Genomic DNA, 539 nt, shown 5'->3' on the forward strand with positions numbered 1-539 from the left:
TGGGCAAATTATTGAATGATGCAGAATGCATCAAGAAAAGATGGAAGGAATACACAGAGTCATGGTACCAAAAGGAAATGGTTACTGTTCAACCACTTCAAGAGGTAGCATATGATCAAGAGCCAATGATACTCACGGAGGAAGTCCAAAGTGCATTGAAGGAACTGGCAAAGAACAAGGCACCAGGAATTGATGGAATCAAAATTGAAATCTTCCAAGAAAGTGAGGCGGCACAAGAGGCACTCACTCATCTCTGCCAAGAAATTTGGAAGCCAACTATCTGGCCGGCTGATTGGAAGAGAATCATATTTGTGCCCATTCCAAAGAGAGGAGACCCAATGGAATGCGGAAATCATCCGACAATCTCTTTGATATCTCAAGCAACAAAGAAGAGATCCGGGCAGCCAACAAACATATGAACAAATGCTCATGATCACTAACCATTAGAGAGATGCAAATCAAAACAACAATGAGATATCATCTCACACCAACAACAGCAAAGATTAAAAATGTAGAAGACAATAAATGCTGGCAGGGAT

The sequence above is a fragment of the Chrysochloris asiatica genome, unplaced genomic scaffold (genome assembly GCF_000296735.1).
Source record: "Chrysochloris asiatica unplaced genomic scaffold, ChrAsi1.0 scaffold00167, whole genome shotgun sequence".
Classification (NCBI taxonomy): Eukaryota; Metazoa; Chordata; class Mammalia; order Afrosoricida; family Chrysochloridae; genus Chrysochloris; species Chrysochloris asiatica.